The following is a 9,317-nucleotide window of genomic DNA, read 5'->3' as shown; positions in this document are numbered from 1 at the left end:
CCGCAGTCCACGCTCTAGGGACCGGACTTTCGCCTTAGTTCGGATGGCCAAGAGGTGAATTTCCTCAGGTCCCAAGAAGATGGCTAGCTGCCAGCCAAGCGGGCAAGGAGGACGAGTTCGGGGCGGGGCGCCAGCAGGACACGCCCCCAGCAGCCCGTTCTGGCCCTACTCCACTCCTTCCGGCCTGCTTTCTGGACGCCAGCCCGGTCTCCTGCACCGCCCCTACTTCCCCTAGGCAGCGAGTCCGCTTCCGGCCTCGCGGCGCGCACGCGCAATTGCTCGAGTGTTTTGACAGCTCTGGCCGGGAGGGGGCTTGTGTACCGAGTGTGGGCAGCGCGCCGCCTAGTGAAGAATGTCAGTAGGGGGAACCTGGGAAGCGAGGCCAAGCAGGAGCCCCTCCTGGCCCTGGCTGGTCCAGAGCAGCAGGTGAACAGCTGGGTATCTGGGTACTGGATGTCCACCGCTGCGGCCCCAAACCTGGCTGCCCTGGCGCGAGCACAAAAACGCCACCGAGCAGTTTAGGACTGGCTCCGGGGTAATCACATTAACTTGGGAATGGTGGAGAATCTTAACTCCCATACCAAGCTTGGTACTTGGAGAACTTGGGTACCCAGAAAGCTGGAGAGGGGGATGATTCAGGTAGAAGTCATAGGTAGCTTCACATTGTAGCCTGTGTGGACTGTGTTGTCTTAAGTATCTGTCTGAATTCTATTATGGGAATTCCTGCTTGAGAGCTTCGTTTTCTTCACTTTCTATTTTTCCTAAGCTGCCTCTTTTACAGCAGACACTGCATTATGTTGACCCTGTATAGCTGACCACTGTCACAAAAGCCCTAAATGGCGGTTTTTAACCGACCCTGCAGGATACTGACCTTTTCCTAACCTACCTAATAACTTCTTAATATTTTGCAAATAAACTCATTTAAAATGACTCATACTTTTCTCAACATCACAGTTAGAAAATAAAGACTACTCTTAAGCGTTTCACTAGTATTTTTTTTTTCTTTTTTTCTGAGCTGGGGACCGAACCCAGGGCCTTGCAGTTGCTAGGCAAGCTCTCTACCACTGAGCTAAGTCCCCAACCCCTTCACTAGTATTTTCATCCTTGTAATTCTCAATTTTGATTCTAGTTTATGAGCAGTTATTTAGAAAAGTTTTGGCCTGTCTTACTGTACCAATATGTATTTTTACCTTTACGAAGCAAGAAGTATTATTTAATTGAGTCTTTTATTTGAAGACAACAACATATAGTAACAATACTAAGTGATTTTTTTTCTCTTTTCTCTATCTTTAGCACCAATCTTTTATTTTAACCACAGTGAAACCTTGTGGTCTTTGATTTACTAAGTAGAGGATATAGATTGAATTGTATGTGAGTTGCTTTTTATCTCGAAGTGATTAAAATTACTAGCAGTGTTAGAAATTGTTTTAAGAGAGCTCCATCCCCCAGGCCTCTTTGAAGCTGTTGGCTTCTGCCCTGGTTTTTGCTTTGCTGCCATCCTTTTGGAGTTTATACAGCCCTGTAGTTGTCCTGCCAGTTCCACTCCTAGAAGACCAAACCTCATCTCCTTTTTGAAATGTCTCAGCAACCCTTCTTTATGTTTCTTGCAACTATTGTTAACAGGCTCTCTAGTTGCCGTGATCCTGTAAACCGAGATTTATACTTGATGGAAGTTTGTGCTTATGATGTACAGGCTCTGACAGGGGGTCAGCACATTGTTTGTCGACCACATAAGTCTGTGACATTTCTCTATCTTAGCATTCCTCTTACTGCTTGCTTCTTTTCTGTTATCTTTTGTGTCAGCCCTGTGTTTTCCTGAAAAAGTGTGGGATCATTGAGTCATAGATGTACACTTACCCATATACATGTGATTTTATGATTTTGTATGTTGTAATATAAATGTAAAATATGTTGTAATTATTAATGTAAAATAAGCTTGCTTAAACATATTTTCTCCTACTTTTCTGTCCTTTTTAAATAAGTGACTGTGTTAGGATTGAATCAGCTATAGTCAGATGTTCCTGCTCATAAAGTGTTCATCAGATTGAGTTTCTATATTTAGCATTTTAAAAATTAAAAGGAGATATTTTCAGAATAATTCAACAAATACACTGTATTTAAAATCATAAGTTCATTCCCTAATTATGAGTAACCACAGGGTTTGTTCACTTTTACTTTACTATACAAAGTTACTTTTAGTTAGTCAGCAGCCCTTCGTAGCTAGCAAGATTGATTAATCATGATCTTTCTTTTTTTCTAGAGTGTCTAGTGCTCTCAACTGATTTACATTATGAATTTTATTTAGGAGAACAGGGCCTGACCACTTTTTCTGTACCAGTCCCATTAGTAGATAGTTTAGCTTTGTTCAGGCTGAAAGGCAAAGCCATGGCTAGAATAGATTCTTAGAAGAAAAAATCTACAAATCATTCTAAATGAGTGCATTGTTTAGTGAGTAGGTTGATCTATTGATGAGAAAATTGGTCTTTCAAGTTAGTGTTTTGTCATCTGGTAACAAGTATTCACCTGCAAACTAGTTTTAGCCAAAGGCAGGTGATGTCTGGATTTCACCTACAGATTGCAGTTTGCATGCCTGACCTTAGGGTTTTCTGAAATGCTACAAACACTTCAAATTCTTATTTCAGTGTTCATCTGTGAAAGGAATAGTACTACATCACCTGTCCTTACATGTCTGTACTCCCTCCCCGCCCCCTTTCCTACCATCCTTCCCTCCTCCTCCCACCTCCCTCCCTCAGTTCTTCCATTCAAGTAAGATCTTACTTTGGAGCAAAGACTGTCTCACAACTCAGTCTGGTAGAGGCTGGACTTGAGCTGAGGGTCTTCCTGCTTTCCCTCCCACGTAATGCAGTAACAGTAACAGGCAAGTGCTAGTATGCTTGTCTTACAGTGCACATGTTTTTCATGTCTCTGGTATTTCTCCAGTTATATTCAGTACTGTTCTCTCGGGACACATACCCTTCTTGCTCTCCAGCTCTGAGTCTGGCTGTTCTGCCTTTCTGTATTGAGTCCAGAGCTTAATTTTGAAAGTACAGTGCTCCTCTGCCCCAGACTCTGTGTAAGAAAACCCAACCAGTGAAAAATTTATTCTTCATATTAAGTTTTACCCAGGTGCTCAATCCACACCAGTGCATTATGTACTTTTTCTGGATTTTACGTCAAACATTTGTTAAACATTCTGCCAATCCGAGCTCTGGTTATCAAAATACTAGACCACCACAGTTTTACTTGAAAGAGAATTCCAGCAGGAAATCTAATGCCAGGATAGAGCAGAAATAGTAGATAAAAGGTAAAAGCTAAACAAATCGCCTTGGAAATATGTACAGCATTTCCTTTGCTTGCTTGCTTGTTTGTTTTAGGTTTTGTTTGTCTGTTTAGACAGAGTCTCACTATGTAGCCCTGGTTGGCCTGGAAGTGCTATGTAGAGAAGGCTACCTTCAGACTCACAGAGATCCTACTGTTTCTGCCTCCTAAGTGGTGGCCTGTGTCCTGACACCCAGCTTCAGTATTTCTTCTTACACCCGTGTAGAGCAGAAGTCCGTACAAACCAGTCTAAGCCATCTAACACGTTTGTGTCATCAAAATAAAAAAGATACAATAAATGTAGAAAATCAACAGCCATATCCTGCTATTTGTTCTAAATTAAAAAAGAGCATAATAAATATTTATTACTTTAAAAGCTTTCAAATACATGGAAAGACTGAAATAGTTAAGTAATACCTAATATGTTTCCAATTAGTCTTTTTCACACCAATCAGATGTCTTTAAACACACACACACACACACACACACAAACACACACAAAATGAGAGAGAGAGAGAGGGAGAGAGAGAGAGAGAGAGAGAGAGAGAGAGAGAGAGGTATCTTTTGCCAAACTGAAGTTTCAGTTATTACGAGTATGTTATTGCAGTCTGTCTTTTCCAAGAACAAATCCATCCCTTACACAACTCCATCAATAAAACTAGAGACACCAACTAAAGAGTGTTATCTAACTCATACTTTGTATTCATTGTTTCTCTAGTAGTTTAATAATGTAATGAACAAACACATACTCATACAAGCCAGTCACCTTTCATGTGTTGGTTCTAATCTCTAGTTTAGAACTGTCCCAGCACTTTGGGAGGCAGAGGCAGGCAAATCTCTGTAAGTTTGAGGTCAGCCTGGGACAGCAGGGTTTCATGTAGCCTATATCCCAAAACAAAGCAGAATTTTCCTGGACCTGTCTCTGGTCATGTTACAGTCGACTTCTAGGTCTGGGTCAGTTCATCAGAGGGTATCTCAAAATCCTGATTCCTGGACTGTTTCTTAGTCACTGTCTCAGAAGTAATCCCAGGAAGAGCTAATGTATTCATCTGAAGTGCAGGATTCCAGGCCCCCATGATGGGGAATGCCAGACGGAGTGCAGAGCACAGACACACACGAAGGCAAAACATTCATGCTCAGAAAAGTAAATCTAAAATGTAACAAGGGAAATTAAAAAAAAAAGAGGAGACAAAGTCTTGCTGCATATCCCATGCTGATGTAGAGCTTGCCATCCTCTCAGCATCGTGCCCATTTTTCTTTCCTGAGTGTCTTGGAGCCCAGGCTGACCTTGAAGTTCTATGTAGCCTGAGATGTGACCCCCAGTCTTGACTTTGAGGGTGAAAACAGCACTGCTGTTATGCCTCTGTTTCTTAGTGCTCCTATTATGGGCTTGTCAAGAAAAGCTTGTTTTTGTTTCCTTTGTGCACGCTATAGCCCAGGGTGCCCTGCATTCACGAAATAGCCAAGGTTGGCACTGAACACGTAACTGCCTTTGGGCTAGGAAAGCTTTTGGTTTTATTTGAACTAGGGTCTCACCATATAGCTATGGCTGTATGTCCTACGTAACAGAGGTAGGATATCAATTATATACTCACTTTTAGTCCACGGTACAAGTTTATTCAGAAGACAAAATCCAGTCTGCTGTGTCACCATATGCTCTTTGGTCCACAAGTAGAACTTACTTGGCAATTTATGTCACTGCAAAGGGCAGTGCTCCAGGAAGTTCCAGGCTGGCACTGTCTTAGGTTATATCATTCAAGCCAGAAAAGCTCATAGCAAAAGTAATATGCGTCCATCAAGAAAGAATGTCAGAAACATGAGAGTAATTGTAGAAAATAGACCTTCACTGTATTTGCTTATTCATTTTTGTGTGTATGTAGGCATGTGTGTGCCGTAGTATACCTGTAGAAGTCTCTAATTCTACTATATGGATTCCAGGAAGGGAATTCAGGTCATTGGGCAGGAACCTTTACCCATCTCACCATCCCTGATATTAATTAATTTTTCATATATCCCCTTTGGGGAGGTCTATTTCTTATGACTACTTTATGTATCTTTCTTGAGAAATTTTGTTCATTCATCCTGTTAGATTAACACATTTCTCTTGCATTTAGCAATAGGAAACGGGAGTTGTGGAAATGGCTCAGCAGCTAAAATGCTTGCTGTGCAAACCAGAGGACTAGACTTTGAATACCTATCAACTCATGTAAACGTCATGTGATTATAATGGCCCACCTGTAATTCCAGAATCAAAAGTAAGAGACAGGCGACCCAGAGCAACCTGGCTAGCCAGACTGGCCCTATCTGCCATCAGGTCACCATATGCACACACAAAACATAGAAACATGAAAACTTGAAAGGGAATAAAAATAAAATAATTGCTTTGAAAAATGTTTTTCTTTTTTTTCACATCTTTATTAAATTAAATATTTCTTATTTACATTTCAAGTGTTATTCCCTTTCCAGGTTTCCAGGCCAACATCCCCCTAACCCCTCCCCCTCCCATTCTATATGGGTGTTCCCCTCCCAATCCTCCCTCCCTTACCATCCTTCCTCCAAGAATCCAGTTCACTGTGGGTCCAGTCTTGGCAGGACCAAGGGCTTCCCCTTCCACTGATGCCCTTACTAGGCTACTTATTGCTATCTATGCAGTTGGAGCCCTGGGTCAGTCCATGTATAGTCTTTGGTAGTGGCTTAGTCCCTGGAAGCTCTGGTTGATTGGCATTGTTGTTCATATCAGGTCTCAAGTTCCTTCAAGCTCTTTCAGTCCTTTCTCTGAATCCTTCAACAGGGGTCCCGTTCTCAGTTCAGTGGTTTCCTGCTGGCATTCACCTATATATTTGCCATGTTCTGTCTGTGTCTCTCAGGAGAGATCTATGTCCGGCTCCCGTCAGCCTGCACTTCTTTGCTTCATCTATCTTATCTAGTTTGGTGGCTATTATGTATGGGCCACATGTGGGGCAGGCTCTGAATGGGCGTTCCTTCAGCCTCTGTTCTAAATGGTGCCTCCCTATCCCCTCCCAAGGATATTCTTGTTCCGCTTTTAAAGAAAGCGTGAAGCATCTGCATTTTGGTCATCCTTCTTGAGTTTAATGTGTTCTGTGCATCTAGGGTAATTCGATCATTTGGGTGCACACCATGTGTGTTTTTCTGTGATTGGGTTACCTCACTCAGGATGATATTTTTTAGTTCCATTCATTTGCCTATGAATTTTATAGTCATTTTTTTGATAGCTGAGTAGTATTCCATTGTGTACATGTACCACATCTTCTGTATCCATTCCTTTGTTGAAGGGCATCTGGGTTCTTTCCAGCTTCTGGCTATTATAAATAAGGCAGCTATGAACATAGTGGAGCATGTGTCTTTGTTATATGTTGGAGCATCTTTTAGGTATATGCCCAAGAGAGGCATATCTGGGTCCTCAGGTAGTACAATGTCCAATTTTCTGAGGAACCTCCAGACTGATTTCCAGAATGGTGGTACCAGTCTGCAATCCCACTAACAATGGAGGAGTGTTCCTCTTTCTCCACATACTCTGCTGTTGCGAGAGTTTTTGATCTTAGCCATTCTGACTGGTGTGAGGTGAAATCTCAGGGTTGTTTTGATTTACATTTCCCTTATGACTAAAGACGTTGAACATTTCTTTAGGTGTTTCTCAGCCATTCGGCATTCCTCAGCTGTGAATTCTTTGTTTAGCTCTGAACCCCATTTGTAATAGGGTTATTTGTCTCCCTGCAGTCTAACTTCATGAGTTCTTTGTACATTTAGGATATAAGCCCTCTATCAGTTGTAGGATTGGTAAAGATCTTTTCCCAATCTGTTGGTTGCAGTTTTCTCCTAACAATAGTGTTCTTTGCCTTACAGAAGCTTTGCAGTTTTATGAGATCCCATTTGTCGATTCTTGATCTTAGAGCATAAGCCATTGGTGTTTTGTTCAGGAAGTTTTCTCCAGTGCCCATGTGATTGAGATTCTTCCCCTCTTTTTCTTCTATTAGTTTGAGTGTATCTGGTTTGATGTGGAGGTCCTTGATCCACTTGCACTTAAGCGTTGTTCAGGGCGATAAGAATGGATCGATCTGCATTCTTCTACATGCTGACCTCCAGTTGAACCAGTACCATTTGCTGAAAATGCTATCTTTTTTCCATTTGATGATGTTGGCTTCTTTGTCAAAAAAATCAAGTGACCATAGATGTGTGGGTTCATTTCTGAGTCTTCAATTCTATTCCACTGGTCTGTCTGTCTGTCTCTGTACCAATACCATGCAGTTTTTATCACAATTGCTCTGTAATCCTGTTTGAGTTCAGGATAGTGATTCCCCCGGAAGTCCTTTTATTGCTGAGGATAGTTTTAACTATCCTGGTTTTTTTGTTATTCCAGATGAATTTGGAAATTGTTCTGTCTAACTCTCTGAAGAGTTGGATTGGAATTTTGATGGGGATTGCATTGAATCTGTAGATTGCTTTTGGTAAAATGGCCATTTTTACTATATTAATCCTGCCAATCCATGAGCATGGGAGATCTTTCCATCTTCTGAGGTCTTCTTCAATTTCTTTCCTCAGTGTCTTGAAGTTCTTACTGTACAGATCTTTTACTTGCTTGGTTAAAGTCATTCCGAGGTACTTTATATTATTTGGGACTATTATGAAGGGTGTCGTTTCCCTAATTTCTTTCTCAGCTTGTTTCTCTTTTGTGTAGAGGAAGGCTACTGATTTATTTGAGTTAATTTTATACCCAGCCACTTTGCTGAAGTTGTCTATCAGCTTTAGTAGTTCTCTGGTGGAACTTTTTGGATCACTTAAATATACTATCATATCATCTGCAAATAGTGATATTTTGACTTCTTCTTTTCCAATCTGTATCCCCTTGATCTCCTTTTGTTGTCTGATTGCTCTGGCTAGAACTTCAAGAACTATATTGAATAAGTAGGGAAAGAGTGGGCAGCCTTGTCTAGTCCCTGATTTCAGTGGGATTGCTTCAAGTTTCTCTCCATTTAGTTTAATGTTAGTGACTGGTTTGCTGTATATGGCTTTTACTATGTTTAGGTATGGGCCTTGAATTCCAGTTCTTTCCAGGACTTTTATCATGAAGGGGTGTTGAATTTTGTCAAATGCTTTCTCAGCATCTAATGAAATGATCATGTGGTTTTGTTCTTTCAGTTTGTTTATATAGTGGATCACGATGATGGTTTTCCTTATATTAAACCATCCCTGCATGCCTGGGATGAAGCCTACTTGATCATGATGGATGATTGTTTTGATGTTCTCTTGGATTCGGTTTGCCAGAATTCTATTGAGTATTTTTGTGTCGATATTCATAAGGGAAATTGGTCTGAAGTTCTCTTTCTTTGTTGTGTCTTTGTGTGGTTTAGGTATAAGAGTAATTGTGGCTTCGTAGAAGGAATTCGGTAGTGCTCCATCTGTTTCAATTTTGTGGAATAGTTTGGATAATATTGGTACGAGGTCTTCTATGAAGGTCTGATAGAATTCTGCACTAAACCTGTCTGGACCTGGGCTCTTTTTGGTTGGGAGACCTTTAATGACTGCTTCTATTTCCTTAGGAGTTATGGGGTTGTTTAAATGGTTTATCTGTTCCTGATTTAGCTTCGGTACCTGGTATCTGTCTAGGAAATTGTCCATTTCCTGAAGATTTTCAAGTTTTGTTGAATATAGGTTTCTGTAGTAGGATCTGATGATTTTTTTAATTTCCTCTGTTTCTGTAGTTATGTCTCTCTTTTCATTTCTGATTTTGTTAACTTGGACACACTCTCTGTGTCCTCGAGTTAGTCTGGCTAAGGGCTTATCTATCTTGTTGATTTTCTCAAAGAACCAACTTTTGGTTCTGTTGATTCTTTCTATGGTCCTTTTTGTTTCTACTTGGTTGATTTCAGCTCTGAGTTTGATTATTTCCTGCCTTCTACTTCTCCTGGGTGTATTTGCTTCTTTTTGTTCTAGAGCTTTTAGGTGTGCTGTCAAGCTGTTGACATATGCTCTTTCCTGTT

This window comes from Rattus norvegicus, chromosome 2 (genome assembly GCF_036323735.1).
Source record: "Rattus norvegicus strain BN/NHsdMcwi chromosome 2, GRCr8, whole genome shotgun sequence".
NCBI lineage: Eukaryota > Metazoa > Chordata > Mammalia > Rodentia > Muridae > Rattus > Rattus norvegicus.
Note: the sequence above shows the minus strand (reverse complement) of the source record.